Consider the following 23,970-nt stretch of genomic DNA (forward strand, 5'->3'; position numbering starts at 1 on the left):
ACACCAACTTCCTGCTTGCAATAAACAACAGGGATAAATTATGAATGAAATTTACAATGGTTGTGTTCCAGCAAACGTCTATTTATTAGAGTTGCCCTGTGAACACGTAGCTTCTTCTGATCTACTGGGTTGCATCAGAAGTGAGTTTGCCGTCCACGAATTTAATTTCCTTTTGTTTCCCCTGGTATTTACAAGACCGTGCCACATTTCAATCGCCAGGTACTAGTTTCAGATTGCGTAACGGCTGGATGTGGTAGCGTGGCCGAGCGGTCTAAGGCGCTGGATTTAGGCTCCAGTCTCTTCGGGGGCGTGGGTTCGAATCCCACCGCTGCCAGATATTGCGACATTCCTAAATTTCGTCGCTTCACCAACAGCAGTAAAACGGGCAGGCATGACGGTTTTGTGTCACCTTTTCCTTCAGTTGCTACATACAGGCAGATCCGATTCACAGAATTTCCACTGGTCCACAATTGGCCTGAACCCCGCACCGAACAGGACAAACACCGTCACCCAGCCAACTGAATTCAGGCCGTTCACTCACTCGTCTGCACATCTGCTGCCTCTCACTTATTCAGATATGCACCACTTTTACATTTTTCTTTCTTCCATTTCTTGCAATCTATCGACCGTGCTCCCCCATTGCTGTCACTCTCGCACCCACCATCTCTCCGTCGTTTCCCCGTTCGCCCTTCCAAACTTGCCGGTTGAACAGCACCTCCCATTCACTCGTGTGCTGCAATCCGATTAATTTAACACGAGTATCTTTTTTTCATTCTAACCTATCCAGACAGCGGAAGTTACATTAAGACATGGTTAAGAGAAGATGCATTCTGCAAAAGAAAGGTGTGGGGGAGGGGATCTGGACCCTGACTTCAGGATGAGAGTCAGATGTGTTTTTCATAGCAATAGTCTGAGGAAGCTGTGATTAGGAGGGCACATTATTCCTATTGTTCTCTCCTCTTAGAATTATGCAAAATTTCAGGCTCAATGCGTTAGGTTTTTTATCACACTTTATGCTTTACTTACAGCAACTTCCTTCTTGCAATAAACACAAGAACCTGCAACACAACTTTCAAAACACTTTATTCGCACCAACAGAAGCTGCAAATGCTGCAAAGTTGCAGCAGCCTTGGCCTTCCCCTTTCTCTCAAAGCATTCCTGCAGCGCCGCGTCGCCAGCACCAGATGATGCTCTTGGCCTTTACACTACAGGGAATACCTCCACACAAAACGTACACCGTTACACAACACGGAGTACCTTCACACAACAGGAAACACATTACTCAATAGCGGACATCTTTACAAAGCACAAAAAACCTCTAAAAAGACAGGGAGAATATGTACACAACAGCGACCATCTTTACACAAGTGGGAACAATTTTATATAACAGGGAACATTTTTACACTACAGGGAATTTGTTTACACAGCAGAACGCACCTTCATGCATGTCTCTCTCTTCATCTCAGTCTCCGTTTCCCTGTCTGTCTACCTCCCTCTCTGTTTCTCTCGCAGTCTCGGTATTCCCTCAGTCTCTGCTTCGTGTTATTCGGTCTGTCTGTCTGTCTGTCTCTCTCTCTTTGGTTTCCGCAGTGTCTTTCTCTGTCCCTCCCTTTGTATGGCCAGAAAGACCCTCTCCGGTTTTTTCTGTGTCCTTTTGTGTCCGTCCCATTGTCGGTGGTGTAATACTGAGTGTCCTTGTGACATTGTGCAGCCAAGTGAGCCTGCAAACATGGGTGCTGCGGGGTCCGGGTCTCTGGGTGGTTTGAGGGCCATGCTATAGTTTTCAACACAGCCTGGATGCTGACATTCGTCTCGCTAACACACAGGCCTGTGAGGCATCGGAACCTAAGCACCAGCCGGGATCCCCCACCAGCCGAAAGCAGAGTGGCGCAGCGGAAGCGTGCTGGGCCCATAACCCAGAGGTCGATGGATCGAAACCATCCTCTGCTAGTCGCATTCTTATTTACAGCAGCAATAAAATCCTCTATTGCTAGCAACAATCAAACGCACTTATTTTTATCACACTTTACTTACACCAACTTCCTGCTTGCAATAAACAACAGGGATAAATTATGAATGAAATTTACAATGGTTGTGTTCCAGCAAACGTCTATTTATTAGAGTTGCCCTGTGAACACGTAGCTTCTTCTGATCTACTGGGTTGCATCAGAAGTGAGTTTGCCGTCCACGAATTTAATTTCCTTTTGTTTCCCCTGGTATTTACAAGACCGTGCCACATTTCAATCGCCAGGTACTAGTTTCAGATTGCGTAACGGCTGAATGTGGTAGCGTGGCCGAGCGGTCTAAGGCGCTGGATTTAGGCTCCAGTCTCTTCGGGGACGTGGGTTCGAATCCCACCGCTGCCAGATATTGCGACATTCCTAAATTTCGTCGCTTCACCAACAGCAGTAAAACGGGCAGGCATGACGGTTTTGTGTCACCTTTTCCTTCAGTTGCTACATACAGGCAGATCCGATTCACAGAATTTCCACTGGTCCACAATTGGCCTGAACCCCGCACCGAACAGGACAAACACCGTCACCCAGCCAACTGAATTCAGGCCGTTCACTCACTCGTCTGCGCATCTGCTGCCTCTCACTTATTCAGATATGCACCACTTTTACATTTTTCTTTCTTCCATTTCTTGCAATCTATGGACCGTGCTCCCCCATTGCTGTCACTCTCGCACCCACCATCTCTCCGTCGTTTCCCCGTTCGCCCTTCCAAACTTACCGGTTGAACAGCACCTCCCATTCACTCGTGTGCTGCAATCCGATTAATTTAACACGAGTATCTTTTTTTCATTCTAACCTATCCAGACAGCGAAAGTTACATTAAGACATGGTTAAGAGAAGATGCATTCTGCAAAAGAAAAGTGTGGGGGAGGGGATCTGGACCCTGACTTCAGGATGAGAGTCAGATGTGTTTTTCATAGCAATAGTCTGAGGAAGATGTGATTAGGAGGGCACATTATTCCTATTGTTCTCTCCTCTTAGAATTATGCAAAATTTCAGGCTCAATGCGTTAGGTTTTTTATCACACTTTATGCTTTACTTACAGCAACTTCCTTCTTGCAATAAACACAAGAACCTGCAACACAACTTTCAAAACACTTTATTCGCACCAACAGAAGCTGCAAATGCTGCAAAGTTGCAGCAGCCTTGGCCTTCCCCTTTCTCTCAAAGCATTCCTGCAGCGCCGCGTCGCCAGCACCAGATGATGCTCTTGGCCTTTACACTACAGGGAATACCTCCACACAAAACGTACACCGTTACACAACACGGAGTACCTTCACACAACAGGAAACACATTACTCAATAGCGGACATCTTTACAAAGCACAAAAAACCTCTAAAAAGACAGGGAGAATATGTACACAACAGCGACCATCTTTACACAAGTGGGAACAATTTTATATAACAGGGAACATTTTTACACTACAGGGAATTTGTTTACACAGCAGAACGCACCTTCATGCATGTCTCTCTCTTCATCTCAGTCTCCGTTTCCCTGTCTGTCTACCTCCCTCTCTGTTTCTCTCGCAGTCTCGGTTTTCCCTCAGTCTCTGTCTCTGCTTCGTGTTATTCGGTCTGTCTGTCTGTCTGTCTCTCTCTCTTTGGTTTCCGCAGTGTCTTTCTCTGTCCCTCCCTTTGTATGGCCAGAAAGACCCTCTCCGTTTTTTTCTGTGTCCTTTTGTGTCCGTCCCATTGTCGGTGGTGTAATACTGAGTGTCCTTGTGACATTGTGCAGCCAAGTGAGCCTGCAAACACGGGTGCTGCGGGGTCCGGGTCTCTGGGTGGTTTGAGGGCCATGCTATAGTTTTCAACACAGCTTGGATGCTGACATTCGTCTCGCTAACACACAGGCCTGTGAGGCATCAGAACCTAAGCACCAGCCGGGATCCCACACCAGCCGAAAGCAGAGTGGCGCAGCGGAAGCGTGCTGGGCCCATAACCCAGAGGTCGATGGATCGAAACCATTCTCTGCTAGTCGCATTCTTATTTACACCAGCAATAAAATCCTCTATTGCTAGCAACAATCAAACGCACTTATTTATATCACACTTTACTTACACCAACTTCCTGCTTGCAATACACAACAGGGATAAATTATGAATGAAATTTACAATGGTTGTGTTCCAGCAAACGTCTATTTATTAGAGTTGCCCTGTGAACACGTAGCTTCTTCTGATCTACTGGGTTGCATCAGAAGTGAGTTTGCCGTCCACGAATTTAATTTCCTTTTGTTTCCCCTGATATTTACAAGACCATGCCACATTTCAATCACCAGGTACTAGTTTCAGATTGTGTAAGGGCTGGATGTGGTAGCGTGGCCGAGCGGTCTAAGGCGCTGGATTTAGGCTCCAGTCTCTTCGGGGGCGTGGGTTCGAATCCCACCGCTGCCAGATATTGCGACATTTCTAAATTTCGTCGCTTCACCAACAGCAGTAAACCGGGCAGGCATGCCGGTTTTGTGTCACCTTTTCCTTCAGTTGCTACATGCAGGCAGATCCGATTCGCAGAATTTCCACTGGTCCACAATTGGCCTGAACCCCGCACCGAACAGTACAAACACCGTTCACTCACTCGTCTGCACACCTGCTGCCTCTCACTTATTCAGATATGCACCACTTTTACATTTTTCTTTCTTCCATTTCTTGCAATCTATGGACCGTGCTCCCCCATTGCTGTCACTCTCGCACCCACCATCTCTCCGTCGTTTCCCCGTTCGCCCTTCCAAACTTACCGGTTGAACAGCACCTCCCATTCACTCGTGTGCTGCAATCCGATTAATTTAACACGAGTATCTTTTTTTCATTCTAACCTATCCAGACAGCGAAAGTTACATTAAGACATGGTTAAGAGAAGATGCATTCTGCAAAAGAAAAGTGTGGGGGAGGGGATCTGGACCCTGACTTCAGGATGAGAGTCAGATGTGTTTTTCATAGCAATAGTCTGAGGAAGATGTGATTAGGAGGGCACATTATTCCTATTGTTCTCTCCTCTTAGAATTATGCAAAATTTCAGGCTCAATGCGTTAGGTTTTTTATCACACTTTATGCTTTACTTACAGCAACTTCCTTCTTGCAATAAACACAAGAACCTGCAACACAACTTTCAAAACACTTTATTCGCACCAACAGAAGCTGCAAATGCTGCAAAGTTGCAGCAGCCTTGGCCTTCCCCTTTCTCTCAAAGCATTCCTGCAGCGCCGCGTCGCCAGCACCAGATGATGCTCTTGGCCTTTACACTACAGGGAATACCTCCACACAAAACGTACACCGTTACACAACACGGAGTACCTTCACACAACAGGAAACACATTACTCAATAGCGGACATCTTTACAAAGCACAAAAAACCTCTAAAAAGACAGGGAGAATATGTACACAACAGCGACCATCTTTACACAAGTGGGAACAATTTTATATAACAGGGAACATTTTTACACTACAGGGAATTTGTTTACACAGCAGAACGCACCTTCATGCATGTCTCTCTCTTCATCTCAGTCTCCGTTTCCCTGTCTGTCTACCTCCCTCTCTGTTTCTCTCGCAGTCTCGGTTTTCCCTCAGTCTCTGTCTCTGCTTCGTGTTATTCGGTCTGTCTGTCTGTCTGTCTCTCTCTCTTTGGTTTCCGCAGTGTCTTTCTCTGTCCCTCCCTTTGTATGGCCAGAAAGACCCTCTCCGTTTTTTTCTGTGTCCTTTTGTGTCCGTCCCATTGTCGGTGGTGTAATACTGAGTGTCCTTGTGACATTGTGCAGCCAAGTGAGCCTGCAAACACGGGTGCTGCGGGGTCCGGGTCTCTGGGTGGTTTGAGGGCCATGCTATAGTTTTCAACACAGCTTGGATGCTGACATTCGTCTCGCTAACACACAGGCCTGTGAGGCATCAGAACCTAAGCACCAGCCGGGATCCCACACCAGCCGAAAGCAGAGTGGCGCAGCGGAAGCGTGCTGGGCCCATAACCCAGAGGTCGATGGATCGAAACCATTCTCTGCTAGTCGCATTCTTATTTACACCAGCAATAAAATCCTCTATTGCTAGCAACAATCAAACGCACTTATTTATATCACACTTTACTTACACCAACTTCCTGCTTGCAATACACAACAGGGATAAATTATGAATGAAATTTACAATGGTTGTGTTCCAGCAAACGTCTATTTATTAGAGTTGCCCTGTGAACACGTAGCTTCTTCTGATCTACTGGGTTGCATCAGAAGTGAGTTTGCCGTCCACGAATTTAATTTCCTTTTGTTTCCCCTGATATTTACAAGACCATGCCACATTTCAATCACCAGGTACTAGTTTCAGATTGTGTAATGGCTGGATGTGGTAGCGTGGCCGAGCGGTCTAAGGCGCTGGATTTAGGCTCCAGTCTCTTCGGGGGCGTGGGTTCGAATCCCACCGCTGCCAGATATTGCGACATTTCTAAATTTCGTCGCTTCACCAACAGCAGTAAACCGGGCAGGCATGCCGGTTTTGTGTCACCTTTTCCTTCAGTTGCTACATGCAGGCAGATCCGATTCGCAGAATTTCCACTGGTCCACAATTGGCCTGAACCCCGCACCGAACAGTACAAACACCGTTCACTCACTCGTCTGCACACCTGCTGCCTCTCACTTATTCAGATATGCACCACTTTTACATTTTTCTTTCTTCCATTTCTTGCAATCTATGGACCGTGCTCCCCCATTGCTGTCACTCTCGCACCCACCATCTCTCCGTCGTTTCCCCGTTCGCCCTTCCAAACTTACCGGTTGAACAGCACCTCCCATTCACTCGTGTGCTGCAATCCGATTAATTTAACACGAGTATCTTTTTTTCATTCTAACCTATCCAGACAGCGAAAGTTACATTAAGACATGGTTAAGAGAAGATGCATTCTGCAAAAGAAAAGTGTGGGGGAGGGGATCTGGACCCTGACTTCAGGATGAGAGTCAGATGTGTTTTTCATAGCAATAGTCTGAGGAAGATGTGATTAGGAGGGCACATTATTCCTATTGTTCTCTCCTCTTAGAATTATGCAAAATTTCAGGCTCAATGCGTTAGGTTTTTTATCACACTTTATGCTTTACTTACAGCAACTTCCTTCTTGCAATAAACACAAGAACCTGCAACACAACTTTCAAAACACTTTATTCGCACCAACAGAAGCTGCAAATGCTGCAAAGTTGCAGCAGCCTTGGCCTTCCCCTTTCTCTCAAAGCATTCCTGCAGCGCCGCGTCGCCAGCACCAGATGATGCTCTTGGCCTTTACACTACAGGGAATACCTCCACACAAAACGTACACCGTTACACAACACGGAGTACCTTCACACAACAGGAAACACATTACTCAATAGCGGACATCTTTACAAAGCACAAAAAACCTCTAAAAAGACAGGGAGAATATGTACACAACAGCGACCATCTTTACACAAGTGGGAACAATTTTATATAACAGGGAACATTTTTACACTACAGGGAATTTGTTTACACAGCAGAACGCACCTTCATGCATGTCTCTCTCTTCATCTCAGTCTCCGTTTCCCTGTCTGTCTACCTCCCTCTCTGTTTCTCTCGCAGTCTCGGTTTTCCCTCAGTCTCTGTCTCTGCTTCGTGTTATTCGGTCTGTCTGTCTGTCTGTCTCTCTCTCTTTGGTTTCCGCAGTGTCTTTCTCTGTCCCTCCCTTTGTATGGCCAGAAAGACCCTCTCCGTTTTTTTCTGTGTCCTTTTGTGTCCGTCCCATTGTCGGTGGTGTAATACTGAGTGTCCTTGTGACATTGTGCAGCCAAGTGAGCCTGCAAACACGGGTGCTGCGGGGTCCGGGTCTCTGGGTGGTTTGAGGGCCATGCTATAGTTTTCAACACAGCTTGGATGCTGACATTCGTCTCGCTAACACACAGGCCTGTGAGGCATCAGAACCTAAGCACCAGCCGGGATCCCACACCAGCCGAAAGCAGAGTGGCGCAGCGGAAGCGTGCTGGGCCCATAACCCAGAGGTCGATGGATCGAAACCATTCTCTGCTAGTCGCATTCTTATTTACACCAGCAATAAAATCCTCTATTGCTAGCAACAATCAAACGCACTTATTTATATCACACTTTACTTACACCAACTTCCTGCTTGCAATACACAACAGGGATAAATTATGAATGAAATTTACAATGGTTGTGTTCCAGCAAACGTCTATTTATTAGAGTTGCCCTGTGAACACGTAGCTTCTTCTGATCTACTGGGTTGCATCAGAAGTGAGTTTGCCGTCCACGAATTTAATTTCCTTTTGTTTCCCCTGATATTTACAAGACCATGCCACATTTCAATCACCAGGTACTAGTTTCAGATTGTGTAATGGCTGGATGTGGTAGCGTGGCCGAGCGGTCTAAGGCGCTGGATTTAGGCTCCAGTCTCTTCGGGGGCGTGGGTTCGAATCCCACCGCTGCCAGATATTGCGACATTTCTAAATTTCGTCGCTTCACCAACAGCAGTAAACCGGGCAGGCATGCCGGTTTTGTGTCACCTTTTCCTTCAGTTGCTACATGCAGGCAGATCCGATTCGCAGAATTTCCACTGGTCCACAATTGGCCTGAACCCCGCACCGAACAGTACAAACACCGTTCACTCACTCGTCTGCACACCTGCTGCCTCTCACTTATTCAGATATGCACCACTTTTACATTTTTCTTTCTTCCATTTCTTGCAATCTATGGACCGTGCTCCCCCATTGCTGTCACTCTCGCACCCACCATCTCTCCGTCGTTTCCCCGTTCGCCCTTCCAAACTTACCGGTTGAACAGCACCTCCCATTCACTCGTGTGCTGCAATCCGATTAATTTAACACGAGTATCTTTTTTTCATTCTAACCTATCCAGACAGCGAAAGTTACATTAAGACATGGTTAAGAGAAGATGCATTCTGCAAAAGAAAAGTGTGGGGGAGGGGATCTGGACCCTGACTTCAGGATGAGAGTCAGATGTGTTTTTCATAGCAATAGTCTGAGGAAGATGTGATTAGGAGGGCACATTATTCCTATTGTTCTCTCCTCTTAGAATTATGCAAAATTTCAGGCTCAATGCGTTAGGTTTTTTATCACACTTTATGCTTTACTTACAGCAACTTCCTTCTTGCAATAAACACAAGAACCTGCAACACAACTTTCAAAACACTTTATTCGCACCAACAGAAGCTGCAAATGCTGCAAAGTTGCAGCAGCCTTGGCCTTCCCCTTTCTCTCAAAGCATTCCTGCAGCGCCGCGTCGCCAGCACCAGATGATGCTCTTGGCCTTTACACTACAGGGAATACCTCCACACAAAACGTACACCGTTACACAACACGGAGTACCTTCACACAACAGGAAACACATTACTCAATAGCGGACATCTTTACAAAGCACAAAAAACCTCTAAAAAGACAGGGAGAATATGTACACAACAGCGACCATCTTTACACAAGTGGGAACAATTTTATATAACAGGGAACATTTTTACACTACAGGGAATTTGTTTACACAGCAGAACGCACCTTCATGCATGTCTCTCTCTTCATCTCAGTCTCCGTTTCCCTGTCTGTCTACCTCCCTCTCTGTTTCTCTCGCAGTCTCGGTTTTCCCTCAGTCTCTGTCTCTGCTTCGTGTTATTCGGTCTGTCTGTCTGTCTGTCTCTCTCTCTTTGGTTTCCGCAGTGTCTTTCTCTGTCCCTCCCTTTGTATGGCCAGAAAGACCCTCTCCGTTTTTTTCTGTGTCCTTTTGTGTCCGTCCCATTGTCGGTGGTGTAATACTGAGTGTCCTTGTGACATTGTGCAGCCAAGTGAGCCTGCAAACACGGGTGCTGCGGGGTCCGGGTCTCTGGGTGGTTTGAGGGCCATGCTATAGTTTTCAACACAGCTTGGATGCTGACATTCGTCTCGCTAACACACAGGCCTGTGAGGCATCAGAACCTAAGCACCAGCCGGGATCCCACACCAGCCGAAAGCAGAGTGGCGCAGCGGAAGCGTGCTGGGCCCATAACCCAGAGGTCGATGGATCGAAACCATTCTCTGCTAGTCGCATTCTTATTTACACCAGCAATAAAATCCTCTATTGCTAGCAACAATCAAACGCACTTATTTATATCACACTTTACTTACACCAACTTCCTGCTTGCAATACACAACAGGGATAAATTATGAATGAAATTTACAATGGTTGTGTTCCAGCAAACGTCTATTTATTAGAGTTGCCCTGTGAACACGTAGCTTCTTCTGATCTACTGGGTTGCATCAGAAGTGAGTTTGCCGTCCACGAATTTAATTTCCTTTTGTTTCCCCTGATATTTACAAGACCATGCCACATTTCAATCACCAGGTACTAGTTTCAGATTGTGTAATGGCTGGATGTGGTAGCGTGGCCGAGCGGTCTAAGGCGCTGGATTTAGGCTCCAGTCTCTTCGGGGGCGTGGGTTCGAATCCCACCGCTGCCAGATATTGCGACATTTCTAAATTTCGTCGCTTCACCAACAGCAGTAAACCGGGCAGGCATGCCGGTTTTGTGTCACCTTTTCCTTCAGTTGCTACATGCAGGCAGATCCGATTCGCAGAATTTCCACTGGTCCACAATTGGCCTGAACCCCGCACCGAACAGTACAAACACCGTTCACTCACTCGTCTGCACACCTGCTGCCTCTCACTTATTCAGATATGCACCACTTTTACATTTTTCTTTCTTCCATTTCTTGCAATCTATGGACCGTGCTCCCCCATTGCTGTCACTCTCGCACCCACCATCTCTCCGTCGTTTCCCCGTTCGCCCTTCCAAACTTACCGGTTGAACAGCACCTCCCATTCACTCGTGTGCTGCAATCCGATTAATTTAACACGAGTATCTTTTTTTCATTCTAACCTATCCAGACAGCGAAAGTTACATTAAGACATGGTTAAGAGAAGATGCATTCTGCAAAAGAAAAGTGTGGGGGAGGGGATCTGGACCCTGACTTCAGGATGAGAGTCAGATGTGTTTTTCATAGCAATAGTCTGAGGAAGATGTGATTAGGAGGGCACATTATTCCTATTGTTCTCTCCTCTTAGAATTATGCAAAATTTCAGGCTCAATGCGTTAGGTTTTTTATCACACTTTATGCTTTACTTACAGCAACTTCCTTCTTGCAATAAACACAAGAACCTGCAACACAACTTTCAAAACACTTTATTCGCACCAACAGAAGCTGCAAATGCTGCAAAGTTGCAGCAGCCTTGGCCTTCCCCTTTCTCTCAAAGCATTCCTGCAGCGCCGCGTCGCCAGCACCAGATGATGCTCTTGGCCTTTACACTACAGGGAATACCTCCACACAAAACGTACACCGTTACACAACACGGAGTACCTTCACACAACAGGAAACACATTACTCAATAGCGGACATCTTTACAAAGCACAAAAAACCTCTAAAAAGACAGGGAGAATATGTACACAACAGCGACCATCTTTACACAAGTGGGAACAATTTTATATAACAGGGAACATTTTTACACTACAGGGAATTTGTTTACACAGCAGAACGCACCTTCATGCATGTCTCTCTCTTCATCTCAGTCTCCGTTTCCCTGTCTGTCTACCTCCCTCTCTGTTTCTCTCGCAGTCTCGGTTTTCCCTCAGTCTCTGTCTCTGCTTCGTGTTATTCGGTCTGTCTGTCTGTCTGTCTCTCTCTCTTTGGTTTCCGCAGTGTCTTTCTCTGTCCCTCCCTTTGTATGGCCAGAAAGACCCTCTCCGTTTTTTTCTGTGTCCTTTTGTGTCCGTCCCATTGTCGGTGGTGTAATACTGAGTGTCCTTGTGACATTGTGCAGCCAAGTGAGCCTGCAAACACGGGTGCTGCGGGGTCCGGGTCTCTGGGTGGTTTGAGGGCCATGCTATAGTTTTCAACACAGCTTGGATGCTGACATTCGTCTCGCTAACACACAGGCCTGTGAGGCATCAGAACCTAAGCACCAGCCGGGATCCCACACCAGCCGAAAGCAGAGTGGCGCAGCGGAAGCGTGCTGGGCCCATAACCCAGAGATCGATGGATCGAAACCATTCTCTGCTAGTCGCATTCTTATTTACACCAGCAATAAAATCCTCTATTGCTAGCAACAATCAGACGCACTTATTTATATCACACTTTACTTACACCAACTTCCTGCTTGCAATACACAACAGGGATAAATTATGAATGAAATTTACAATGGTTGTGTTCCAGCAAACGTCTATTTATTAGAGTTGCCCTGTGAACACGTAGCTTCTTCTGATCTACTGGGTTGCATCAGAAGTGAGTTTGCCGTCCACGAATTTAATTTCCTTTTGTTTCCCCTGGTATTTGCAAGACCATGCCACATTTCAATCACCAGGTACTAGCTTCAGATTGCGTAACGGCTGGATGTGGTAGCGTGGCCGAGCGGTCTAAGGTGCTGGATTTAGGCTCCAGTCTCTTCGGGGGCGTGGGTTCGAATACCACCGCTGCCAGATATTGCGACATTTCTAAATTTCGTCGCTTCACCAACAGCAGTAAACCGGGCAGGCATGCCGGTTTTGTGTCACCTTTTCCTTCAGTTGCTACATACAGGCAGATCCGATTCGCAGAATTTCCACTGGTCCACAATTGGCCTGAACCCCGCACCGAACAGTACAAACACCGTTCACTCACTCGTCTGCACACCTGCTGCCTCTCACTTATTCAGATATGCACCACTTTTACATTTTTCTTTCTTCCATTTCTTGCAATCTATCGACCGTGCTCCCCCATTGCTGTCACTCGCGCACCCACCATCTCTCCGTCGTTTCCCCGTTCGCCCTTCCAAACTTGCCAGTTGAACAGCACCTCCCATTCACTCGTGTGCTGTAATCCGATTAATTTAACACGAGTATCTTTTTTTCATTCTAAACTATCCAGACAGCGAAAGTTACGTTAAGACATGGTTAAGAGAAGATGCATTCTGCAAAAGAAAAGTGTGGGGGAGGGGATCTGGACCCTGACTTCAGGATGAGAGTCAGATGTGTTTTTCATAGCATTAGTCTGAGGAAGATGTGATTAGGAGGGCACATTATTCCTATTGTTCTCTCCTCTTAGAATTATGCAAAATTTCAGGCTCAATGCGTCAGGTTTTTTATCACACTTTATGCTTTTCTTACAGCAACTTCCTTCTTGCAATAAACACAAGAACCTGCAACACAACTTTCAAAACACTTTATTCGCACCAACAGAAGCTGCAAATGCTGCAAAGTTGCAGCAGCCTTGGCCTTCCCCTTTCTCTCAACGCATTCCTGCAGCGCCGCGCCGCCAGCACCAGATGATGCTCTTGGCCTTTACACTACAGGGAATACCTCCACACAAAACGGAACACCGTTACACAACACGGAGTACCTTTACACAACAGGAAACACATTACTCAATAGCGGACATCTTTACAAAGCACACAAAACCTCTAAAAAAACAGGGAGAATCTGTACACAACAACGACCATCTTTACACAAGAGGGAACAATTTTATACAACAGGGAACATTTTTACACTACAGGGAATTTGTTTACACAGCAGAACGCACCTTCATGCATGTCTCTCTCTTCATCTCAGTCTCCGTTTCCCTGTCTGTCTACCTCCCTCTCTGTTTCTCTCGCAGTCTCGGTTTTCCCTCTGTCTCTGCTTCGTGTTATTCGGTCTGTCTGTCTGTCTGTCTGTCTCTCTCTCTTTGGTTTCCGCAGTGTCTTTCTCTGTCCCTCCCTTTGTATTGCCAGAAAGACCCTTGCCGGTTTTTTCTGTGTCCTTTTGTGTCCGTCCCATTGTCGGTGGTGTAATACTGAGTGTCCTTGTGACATTGTGCAGCCAAGTGAGCCTGCAAACACGGGTGCTGCGGGGTCCGGGTCTCTGGATGGTTTGAGGGCCATGCTATAGTTTTCAACACAGCCTGGATGCTGACATTTGTCTCGCTAAAACACAGGCCTGTGAGGCATCGAAACCTAAGCACCAGCCGGGATCCCACACCAGCCGAAAGCAGAGATGCGCAGCGGAAGCGTGCTGGGCCCATAACCCAGAGATCGATGGATCGAAACCATCCTCTGCTAGTCGCATACTTATTTACACCAGCAAAAAAATCCTCTGCTGCTAGCAACAATCAAACGCACTTATTTTTATCACACTTTACTTACACCAACTTCCTGCTTGCAATACACAAGAGGGATAATTTATGAATGAAATTTACAATGATTGTGTTCCAGCAAACGTCTATTTATTAGAGTTGCCCTGTGAACACGCAGCTTCTTCTGATCTACTGGGTTGCATCAGAAGTGAGTTTGCCGTCCACGAATTTAATTTCCTTTTGTTTCCCCTGGTATTTACAAGACCGTGCCACATTTCAATCACCAGGTACTAGTTTCAGATTGTGTAATGGCTGGATGTGGTAGCGTGGCCGAGCGGTCTAAGGCGCTGGATTTAGGCTCCAGTCTCTTCGGGGGCGTGGGTTCGAATCCCACCGCTGCCAGATATTGCGACATTCCTAAATTTCGTCGCTTCACCAACAGCAGTAAACCGGGCAGGCATGCCGGTTTTGTGTCACCTTTTCCTTCAGTTGCTACATGCAGGCAGATCCGATTCGCAGAATTTCCACTGGTCCACAATTGGCCTGAACCCCGCACCGAACAGTACAAACACCGTTCACTCACTCGTCTGCACACCTGCTGCCTCTCACTTATTCAGATATGCACCACTTTTACATTTTTCTTTCTTCCATTTCTTGCAATCTATGGACCGTGCTCCCCCATTGCTGTCACTCTCGCACCCACCATCTCTCCGTCGTTTCCCCGTTCGCCCTTCCAAACTTACCGGTTGAACAGCACCTCCCATTCACTCGTGTGCTGCAATCCGATTAATTTAACACGAGTATCTTTTTTTCATTCTAACCTATCCAGACAGCGAAAGTTACATTAAGACATGGTTAAGAGAAGATGCATTCTGCAAAAGAAAAGTGTGGGGGAGGGGATCTGGACCCTGACTTCAGGATGAGAGTCAGATGTGTTTTTCATAGCAATAGTCTGAGGAAGATGTGATTAGGAGGCACATTATTCCTATTGTTCTCTCCTCTTAGAATTATGCAAAATTTCAGGCTCAATGCGTTAGGTTTTTTATCACACTTTATGCTTTACTTACAGCAACTTCCTTCTTGCAATAAACACAAGAACCTGCAACACAACTTTCAAAACACTTTATTCGCACCAACAGAAGCTGCAAATGCTGCAAAGTTGCAGCAGCCTTGGCCTTCCCCTTTCTCTCAAAGCATTCCTGCAGCGCCGCGTCGCCAGCACCAGATGATGCTCTTGGCCTTTACACTACAGGGAATACCTCCACACAAAACGTACACCGTTACACAACACGGAGTACCTTCACACAACAGGAAACACATTACTCAATAGCGGACATCTTTACAAAGCACAAAAAACCTCTAAAAAGACAGGGAGAATATGTACACAACAGCGACCATCTTTACACAAGTGGGAACAATTTTATATAACAGGGAACATTTTTACACTACAGGGAATTTGTTTACACAGCAGAACGCACCTTCATGCATGTCTCTCTCTTCATCTCAGTCTCCGTTTCCCTGTCTGTCTACCTCCCTCTCTGTTTCTCTCGCAGTCTCGGTTTTCCCTCAGTCTCTGTCTCTGCTTCGTGTTATTCGGTCTGTCTGTCTGTCTGTCTCTCTCTCTTTGGTTTCCGCAGTGTCTTTCTCTGTCCCTCCCTTTGTATGGCCAGAAAGACCCTCTCCGTTTTTTTCTGTGTCCTTTTGTGTCCGTCCCATTGTCGGTGGTGTAATACTGAGTGTCCTTGTGACATTGTGCAGCCAAGTGAGCCTGCAAACACGGGTGCTGCGGGGTCCGGGTCTCTGGGTGGTTTGAGGGCCATGCTATAGTTTTCAACACAGCTTGGATGCTGACATTCGTCTCGCTAACACACAGGCCTGTGAGGCATCAGAACCTAAGCACCAGCCGGGATCCCACACCAGCCGAAAGCAGAGTGGCGCAGCGGAAGCGTGCTGGGCCCATAACCCAGAGGTCGATGGATCGAAACCATTCTCTGCTAGTCGCATTCTTATTTACACCAGCAATAAAATCCTCTATTGCTAGCAACAATCAAACGCACTTATTTATATCACACTTTACTTACACCAACTTCCTGCTTGCAATACACAACAGGGATAAATTATGAATGAAATTTACAATGGTTGTGTTCCAGCAAACGTCTATTTATTAGAGTTGCCCTGTGAACACGTAGCTTCTTCTGATCTACTGGGTTGCATCAGAAGTGAGTTTGCCGTCCACGAATTTAATTTCCTTTTGTTTCCCCTGATATTTACAAGACCATGCCACATTTCAATCACCAGGTACTAGTTTCAGATTGTGTAATGGCTGGATGTGGTAGCGTGGCCGAGCGGTCTAAGGCGCTGGATTTAGGCTCGAGTCTCTTCGGGGGCGTGGGTTCGAATCCCACCGCTGCCAGATATTGCGACATTTCTAAATTTCGTCGCTTCACCAACAGCAGTAAACCGGGCAGGCATGCCGGTTTTGTGTCACCTTTTCCTTCAGTTGCTACATGCAGGCAGATCCGATTCGCAGAATTTCCACTGGTCCACAATTGGCCTGAACCCCGCACCGAACAGTACAAACACCGTTCACTCACTCGTCTGCACACCTGCTGCCTCTCACTTATTCAGATATGCACCACTTTTACATTTTTCTTTCTTCCATTTCTTGCAATCTATGGACCGTGCTCCCCCATTGCTGTCACTCTCGCACCCACCATCTCTCCGTCGTTTCCCCGTTCGCCCTTCCAAACTTACCGGTTGAACAGCACCTCCCATTCACTCGTGTGCTGCAATCCGATTAATTTAACACGAGTATCTTTTTTTCATTCTAACCTATCCAGACAGCGAAAGTTACATTAAGACATGGTTAAGAGAAGATGCATTCTGCAAAAGAAAAGTGTGGGGGAGGGGATCTGGACCCTGACTTCAGGATGAGAGTCAGATGTGTTTTTCATAGCAATAGTCTGAGGAAGATGTGATTAGGAGGCACATTATTCCTATTGTTCTCTCCTCTTAGAATTATGCAAAATTTCAGGCTCAATGCGTTAGGTTTTTTATCACACTTTATGCTTTACTTACAGCAACTTCCTTCTTGCAATAAACACAAGAACCTGCAACACAACTTTCAAAACACTTTATTCGCACCAACAGAAGCTGCAAATGCTGCAAAGTTGCAGCAGCCTTGGCCTTCCCCTTTCTCTCAAAGCATTCCTGCAGCGCCGCGTCGCCAGCACCAGATGATGCTCTTGGCCTTTACACTACAGGGAATACCTCCACACAAAACGTACACCGTTACACAACACGGAGTACCTTCACACAACAGGAAACACATTACTCAATAGCGGACATCTTTACAAAGCACAAAAAACCTCTAAAAAGACAGGGAGAATATGTACACAACAGCGACCATCTTTACACAAGTGGGAACAATTTTATATAACAGGGAACATTTTTACACTACAGGGAATTTGTTTACACAGCAGAACGCACCTTCATGCATGTCTCTCTCTTCATCTCAGTCTCCGTTTCCCTGTCTGTCTACCTCCCTCTCTGTTTCTCTCGCAGTCTCGGTTTTCCCTCAGTCTCTGTCTCTGCTTCGTGTTATTCGGTCTGTCTGTCTGTCTGTCTCTCTCTCTTTGGTTTCCGCAGTGTCTTTCTCTGTCCCTCCCTTTGTATGGCCAGAAAGACCCTCTCCGTTTTTTTCTGTGTCCTTTTGTGTCCGTCCCATTGTCGGTGGTGTAATACTGAGTGTCCTTGTGACATTGTGCAGCCAAGTGAGCCTGCAAACACGGGTGCTGCGGGGTCCGGGTCTCTGGGTGGTTTGAGGGCCATGCTATAGTTTTCAACACAGCTTGGATGCTGACATTCGTCTCGCTAACACACAGGCCTGTGAGGCATCAGAACCTAAGCACCAGCCGGGATCCCACACCAGCCGAAAGCAGAGTGGCGCAGCGGAAGCGTGCTGGGCCCATAACCCAGAGGTCGATGGATCGAAACCATTCTCTGCTAGTCGCATTCTTATTTACACCAGCAATAAAATCCTCTATTGCTAGCAACAATCAAACGCACTTATTTATATCACACTTTACTTACACCAACTTCCTGCTTGCAATACACAACAGGGATAAATTATGAATGAAATTTACAATGGTTGTGTTCCAGCAAACGTCTATTTATTAGAGTTGCCCTGTGAACACGTAGCTTCTTCTGATCTACTGGGTTGCATCAGAAGTGAGTTTGCCGTCCACGAATTTAATTTCCTTTTGTTTCCCCTGATATTTACAAGACCATGCCACATTTCAATCACCAGGTACTAGTTTCAGATTGTGTAATGGCTGGATGTGGTAGCGTGGCCGAGCGGTCTAAGGCGCTGGATTTAGGCTCGAGTCTCTTCGGGGGCGTGGGTTCGAATCCCACCGCTGCCAGATATTGCGACATTTCTAAATTTCGTCGCTTCACCAACAGCAGTAAACCGGGCAGGCATGCCGGTTTTGTGTCACCTTTTCCTTCAGTTGCTACATGCAGGCAGATCCGATTCGCAGAATTTCCACTGGTCCACAATTGGCCTGAACCCCGCACCGAACAGTACAAACACCGTTCACTCACTCGTCTGCACACCTGCTGCCTCTCACTTATTCAGATATGCACCACTTTTACATTTTTCTTTCTTCCATTTCTTGCAATCTATGGACCGTGCTCCCCCATTGCTGTCACTCTCGCACCCACCATCTCTCCGTCGTTTCCCCGTTCGCCCTTCCAAACTTACCGGTTGAACAGCACCTCCCATTCACTCGTGTGCTGCAATCCGATTAATTTAACACGAGTATCTTTTTTTCATTCTAACCTATCCAGACAGCGAAAGTTACATTAAGACATGGTTAAGAGAAGATGCATTCTGCAAAAGAAAAGTGTGGGGGAGGGGATCTGGACCCTGACTTCAGGATGAGAGTCAGATGTGTTTTTCATAGCAATAGTCTGAGGAAGATGTGATTAGGAGGGCACATTATTCCTATTGTTCTCTCCTCTTAGAATTATGCAAAATTTCAGGCTCAATGCGTTAGGTTTTTTATCACACTTTATGCTTTACTTACAGCAACTTCCTTCTTGCAATAAACACAAGAACCTGCAACACAACTTTCAAAACACTTTATTCGCACCAACAGAAGCTGCAAATGCTGCAAAGTTGCAGCAGCCTTGGCCTTCCCCTTTCTCTCAAAGCATTCCTGCAGCGCCGCGTCGCCAGCACCAGATGATGCTCTTGGCCTTTACACTACAGGGAATACCTCCACACAAAACGTACACCGTTACACAACACGGAGTACCTTCACACAACAGGAAACACATTACTCAATAGCGGACATCTTTACAAAGCACAAAAAACCTCTAAAAAGACAGGGAGAATATGTACACAACAGCGACCATCTTTACACAAGTGGGAACAATTTTATATAACAGGGAACATTTTTACACTACAGGGAATTTGTTTACACAGCAGAACGCACCTTCATGCATGTCTCTCTCTTCATCTCAGTCTCCGTTTCCCTGTCTGTCTACCTCCCTCTCTGTTTCTCTCGCAGTCTCGGTTTTCCCTCAGTCTCTGTCTCTGCTTCGTGTTATTCGGTCTGTCTGTCTGTCTGTCTCTCTCTCTTTGGTTTCCGCAGTGTCTTTCTCTGTCCCTCCCTTTGTATGGCCAGAAAGACCCTCTCCGTTTTTTTCTGTGTCCTTTTGTGTCCGTCCCATTGTCGGTGGTGTAATACTGAGTGTCCTTGTGACATTGTGCAGCCAAGTGAGCCTGCAAACACGGGTGCTGCGGGGTCCGGGTCTCTGGGTGGTTTGAGGGCCATGCTATAGTTTTCAACACAGCTTGGATGCTGACATTCGTCTCGCTAACACACAGGCCTGTGAGGCATCAGAACCTAAGCACCAGCCGGGATCCCACACCAGCCGAAAGCAGAGTGGCGCAGCGGAAGCGTGCTGGGCCCATAACCCAGAGGTCGATGGATCGAAACCATGCTCTGCTAGTCGCATTCTTATTTACACCAGCAATAAAATCCTCTATTGCTAGCAACAATCAAACGCACTTATTTATATCACACTTTACTTACACCAACTTCCTGCTTGCAATACACAACAGGGATAAATTATGAATGAAATTTACAATGGTTGTGTTCCAGCAAACGTCTATTTATTAGAGTTGCCCTGTGAACACGTAGCTTCTTCTGATCTACTGGGTTGCATCAGAAGTGAGTTTGCCGTCCACGAATTTAATTTCCTTTTGTTTCCCCTGATATTTACAAGACCATGCCACATTTCAATCACCAGGTACTAGTTTCAGATTGTGTAATGGCTGGATGTGGTAGCGTGGCCGAGCGGTCTAAGGCGCTGGATTTAGGCTCCAGTCTCTTCGGGGGCGTGGGTTCGAATCCCACCGCTGCCAGATATTGCGACATTTCTAAATTTCGTCGCTTCACCAACAGCAGTAAACCGGGCAGGCATGCCGGTTTTGTGTCACCTTTTCCTTCAGTTGCTACATGCAGGCAGATCCGATTCGCAGAATTTCCACTGGTCCACAATTGGCCTGAACCCCGCACCGAACAGTACAAACACCGTTCACTCACTCGTCTGCACACCTGCTGCCTCTCACTTATTCAGATATGCACCACTTTTACATTTTTCTTTCTTCCATTTCTTGCAATCTATGGACCGTGCTCCCCCATTGCTGTCACTCTCGCACCCACCATCTCTCCGTCGTTTCCCCGTTCGCCCTTCCAAACTTACCGGTTGAACAGCACCTCCCATTCACTCGTGTGCTGCAATCCGATTAATTTAACACGAGTATCTTTTTTTCATTCTAACCTATCCAGACAGCGAAAGTTACATTAAGACATGGTTAAGAGAAGATGCATTCTGCAAAAGAAAAGTGTGGGGGAGGGGATCTGGACCCTGACTTCAGGATGAGAGTCAGATGTGTTTTTCATAGCAATAGTCTGAGGAAGATGTGATTAGGAGGGCACATTATTCCTATTGTTCTCTCCTCTTAGAATTATGCAAAATTTCAGGCTCAATGCGTTAGGTTTTTTATCACACTTTATGCTTTACTTACAGCAACTTCCTTCTTGCAATAAACACAAGAACCTGCAACACAACTTTCAAAACACTTTATTCGCACCAACAGAAGCTGCAAATGCTGCAAAGTTGCAGCAGCCTTGGCCTTCCCCTTTCTCTCAAAGCATTCCTGCAGCGCCGCGTCGCCAGCACCAGATGATGCTCTTGGCCTTTACACTACAGGGAATACCTCCACACAAAACGTACACCGTTACACAACACGGAGTACCTTCACACAACAGGAAACACATTACTCAATAGCGGACATCTTTACAAAGCACAAAAAACCTCTAAAAAGACAGGGAGAATATGTACACAACAGCGACCATCTTTACACAAGTGGGAACAATTTTATATAACAGGGAACATTTTTACACTACAGGGAATTTGTTTACACAGCAGAACGCACCTTCATGCATGTCTCTCTCTTCATCTCAGTCTCCGTTTCCCTGTCTGTCTACCTCCCTCTCTGTTTCTCTCGCAGTCTCGGTTTTCCCTCAGTCTCTGTCTCTGCTTCGTGTTATTCGGTCTGTCTGTCTGTCTGTCTCTCTCTCTTTGGTTTCCGCAGTGTCTTTCTCTGTCCCTCCCTTTGTATGGCCAGAAAGACCCTCTCCGTTTTTTTCTGTGTCCTTTTGTGTCCGTCCCATTGTCGGTGGTGTAATACTGAGTGTCCTTGTGACATTGTGCAGCCAAGTGAGCCTGCAAACACGGGTGCTGCGGGGTCCGGGTCTCTGGGTGGTTTGAGGGCCATGCTATAGTTTTCAACACAGCCTGGATGCTGACATTCGTCTCGCTAACACACAGGCCTGTGAGGCATCGGAACCTAAGCACCAGCCGGGATTACACACCAGCCGAAAGCAGAGTGGCGCAGCGGAAGCGTGCTGGGCCCATAACTCAGAGGTCGATGGATCGAAACCATCCTCTGCTAGTCGCATTCTTATTTACAGCAGCAATAAAATCCTCTATTGCTAGCAACAATCAAACGCACTTATTTTTATCACACTTTACTTACACCAACTTCCTGCTTGCAATAAACAACAGGGATAAATTATGAATGAAATTTACAATGGTTGTGTTCCAGCAAACGTCTATTTATTAGAGTTGCCCTGTGAACACGTAGCTTCTTCTGATCTACTGGGTTGCATCAGAAGTGAGTTTGCCGTCCACGAATTTAATTTCCTTTTGTTTCCCCTGGTATTTACAAGACCATGCCACATTTCAATCGCCAGGTACTAGTTTCAGATTCCGTAACGGCTGGATGTGGTAGCGTGGCCGAGCGGTCTAAGGCGCTGGATTTAGGCTCCAGTCTCTTCGGGGGCGTGGGTTCGAATCCCACCGCTGCCAGATATTGCGACATTCCTAAATTTCGTCGCTTCACCAACAGCAGTAAACCGGGCAGGCATGCCGGTTTTGTGTCACCTTTTCCTTCAGTTGCTACATACAGGCAGATCCGATTCACAGAATTTCCACTGGTCCACAATTGGCCTGAACCCCGCACCGAACACTACAAACACCGTCACCCAGCCAACTGAATTCAGGCCGTTCACTCACTCGTCTGCACATCTGCTGCCTCTCACTTATTCAGATATGCACCACTTTTACAATTTTCTTTCTTCCATTTCTTGCAATCTATCGACCGAGCTCCCCCATTGCTGTCACTCTCGCACCCACCATCTCTCCGTCGTTTCCCCGTTCGCCCTTCCAAACTTGCCGGTTGAACAGCACCTCCCATTCACTCGTGTGCTGCAATCCGATTAATTTAACACGAGTATCCTTTTTTCATTCTAACCTATCCAGACAGCGAAAGTTACATTAAGACATGGTTAAGAGAAGATGCATTCTGCAAAAGAAAAGTGTGGGGGAGGGGATCTGGACCCTGACTTCAGGATGAGAGTCAGATGTGTTTTTCATAGCATTAGTCTGAGGAGGATGTGATTAGGAGGGCACATTATTCCTATTGTTCTCTCCTCTTAGAATTATGCAAAATTTCAGGCTCAATGCGTCAGGTTTTTTATCACACTTTATGCTTTACTTACAGCAACTTCCTTCTTGCAATAAACACAAGAACCTGCAACACAACTTTCAAAACACTTTATTCGCACCAACAGAAGCTGCAAATGCTGCAAAGTTGCAGCAGCCTTGGCCTTCCCCTTTCTCTCAACGCATTCCTGCAGCGCCGCGTCGCCAGCACCAGATGATGCTCTTGGCCTTTACACTACAGGGAATACCTCCACACAAAACGTACACCGTTACACAACACGGAGTACCTTCACACAACAGGAAACACATTACTCAATAGCGGACATCTTTACAAAGCACAAAAAACCTCTAAAAAGACAGGGAGAATATGTACACAACAGCGACCATCTTTACACAAGTGGGAACAATTTTATATAACAGGGAACATTTTTACACTACAGGGAATTTGTTTACACAGCAGAACGCACCTTCATGCATGTCTCTCTCTTCATCTCAGTCTCCGTTTCCCTGTCTGTCTACCTCCCTCTCTGTTTCTCTCGCAGTCTCGGTATTCCCTCAGTCTCTGCTTCGTGTTATTCGGTCTGTCTGTCTGTCTGTCTCTCTCTCTTTGGTTTCCGCAGTGTCTTTCTCTGTCCCTCCCTTTGTATGGCCAGAAAGACCCTCTCCGGTTTTTTCTGTGTCCTTTTGTGTCCGTCCCATTGTCGGTGGTGTAATACTGAGTGTCCTTGTGACATTGTGCAGCCAAGTGAGCCTGCAAACATGGGTGCTGCGGGGTCCGGGTCTCTGGGTGGTTTGAGGGCCATGCTATAGTTTTCAACACACTGG

General features: G+C 46.6%; 12 non-coding genes across 12 annotated transcripts; all 12 read left to right on the forward strand.

Annotated features, from left to right (window-relative positions):
* Positions 1–252: 252 nt before the first annotated feature.
* trnal-uag (transfer RNA leucine (anticodon UAG)) lies at positions 253–334 on the forward strand. The gene has a single exon. It is a non-coding gene; the product is annotated as a tRNA-Leu (tRNA).
* A 1,950-nt stretch (positions 335–2,284) lies between these two features.
* Positions 2,285–2,366, forward strand: trnal-uag (transfer RNA leucine (anticodon UAG)). The gene has a single exon. It is a non-coding gene; the product is annotated as a tRNA-Leu (tRNA).
* Positions 2,367–4,322: 1,956 nt separating this feature from the next.
* trnal-uag (transfer RNA leucine (anticodon UAG)) lies at positions 4,323–4,404 on the forward strand. The gene has a single exon. It is a non-coding gene; the product is annotated as a tRNA-Leu (tRNA).
* Positions 4,405–6,334: 1,930 nt separating this feature from the next.
* On the forward strand, positions 6,335–6,416 carry trnal-uag (transfer RNA leucine (anticodon UAG)). Its single transcript has one exon. It is a non-coding gene; the product is annotated as a tRNA-Leu (tRNA).
* A 1,930-nt stretch (positions 6,417–8,346) lies between these two features.
* On the forward strand, positions 8,347–8,428 carry trnal-uag (transfer RNA leucine (anticodon UAG)). The gene has a single exon. It is a non-coding gene; the product is annotated as a tRNA-Leu (tRNA).
* A 1,930-nt stretch (positions 8,429–10,358) lies between these two features.
* On the forward strand, positions 10,359–10,440 carry trnal-uag (transfer RNA leucine (anticodon UAG)). The gene has a single exon. It is a non-coding gene; the product is annotated as a tRNA-Leu (tRNA).
* Positions 10,441–12,370: 1,930 nt separating this feature from the next.
* On the forward strand, positions 12,371–12,452 carry trnal-uag (transfer RNA leucine (anticodon UAG)). Its single transcript has one exon. It is a non-coding gene; the product is annotated as a tRNA-Leu (tRNA).
* Positions 12,453–14,381: 1,929 nt separating this feature from the next.
* trnal-uag (transfer RNA leucine (anticodon UAG)) lies at positions 14,382–14,463 on the forward strand. The gene has a single exon. It is a non-coding gene; the product is annotated as a tRNA-Leu (tRNA).
* A 1,929-nt stretch (positions 14,464–16,392) lies between these two features.
* On the forward strand, positions 16,393–16,474 carry trnal-uag (transfer RNA leucine (anticodon UAG)). The gene has a single exon. It is a non-coding gene; the product is annotated as a tRNA-Leu (tRNA).
* Positions 16,475–18,403: 1,929 nt separating this feature from the next.
* On the forward strand, positions 18,404–18,485 carry trnal-uag (transfer RNA leucine (anticodon UAG)). The gene has a single exon. It is a non-coding gene; the product is annotated as a tRNA-Leu (tRNA).
* A 1,930-nt stretch (positions 18,486–20,415) lies between these two features.
* Positions 20,416–20,497, forward strand: trnal-uag (transfer RNA leucine (anticodon UAG)). The gene has a single exon. It is a non-coding gene; the product is annotated as a tRNA-Leu (tRNA).
* Positions 20,498–22,427: 1,930 nt separating this feature from the next.
* trnal-uag (transfer RNA leucine (anticodon UAG)) lies at positions 22,428–22,509 on the forward strand. Its single transcript has one exon. It is a non-coding gene; the product is annotated as a tRNA-Leu (tRNA).
* Positions 22,510–23,970: the final 1,461 nt, after the last annotated feature.

Source organism: Somniosus microcephalus, unplaced genomic scaffold (genome assembly GCF_052327205.1).
Source record: "Somniosus microcephalus isolate GS21.2 unplaced genomic scaffold, FLI_Smic_1.0 scaffold1672, whole genome shotgun sequence".
NCBI lineage: Eukaryota > Metazoa > Chordata > Chondrichthyes > Squaliformes > Somniosidae > Somniosus > Somniosus microcephalus.